The sequence below is a fragment of the Apium graveolens genome, chromosome 4, assembly GCF_009905375.1.
Source record: "Apium graveolens cultivar Ventura chromosome 4, ASM990537v1, whole genome shotgun sequence".
Classification (NCBI taxonomy): Eukaryota; Viridiplantae; Streptophyta; class Magnoliopsida; order Apiales; family Apiaceae; genus Apium; species Apium graveolens.
Genome location: NC_133650.1, coordinates 225,345,437 through 225,346,132, shown reverse-complemented (window position 1 = coordinate 225,346,132; position 696 = coordinate 225,345,437).

Below are 696 nucleotides of genomic sequence, written 5' to 3'. Positions count from 1 at the left end.
TGAAAAGGTTGAGGATTGGGAATGACACAAAATTCAAAAATACAACTTTAACTTAATTCTGCAAAGACAAGGGCATTGTTCAAGAATTCTCAGCTGCTAGAACACCTCAGCAAAATTGGTAGTTGAGAGAAAGAATAGAACACTAGTAGAGGCTGCTAGAATAATATTGCAGGATGCCAATGGACCAGTTAATGTCTTATCAATTTCAAGGAAGAAATATGCACTTGTGATGGTGGATGACTACTCAAGATACACATGGGTAGAATTTATGCATTCTAAGGATGAAACTCCATACATCATAATTGAATATATCAAGAAGATTGAGAAGCAGGCCGAAGATCAGAATTGTGTGAAAAGGTTGAGGAGTGGCAATGGCACAAAATTCAAAAATGAAACTTTAACTTAATTCTGCAAAGACAAGGGCATTTTTCAAGAATTCTCAACTGCTAGAACACCTCAGCAAAATTGGTAGTTGAGAGAAAGAATAAAACACTAGTAGAGGCTGTTAGTCCTTTAACAATATAGCAAGAATTACAGAAGGGGGGTTGAATGGAATTCTTGAACTTTTTCTTGAAATAAAAATGTTCAACTCGATTATAGATATATTTGTTTTGATTAGCACAATGCGGAATATAAACTTTAATGAATCAAAACAAGAGTAATTAAAAACAAGAGTCTTTAAAAACTTTCTGGTGG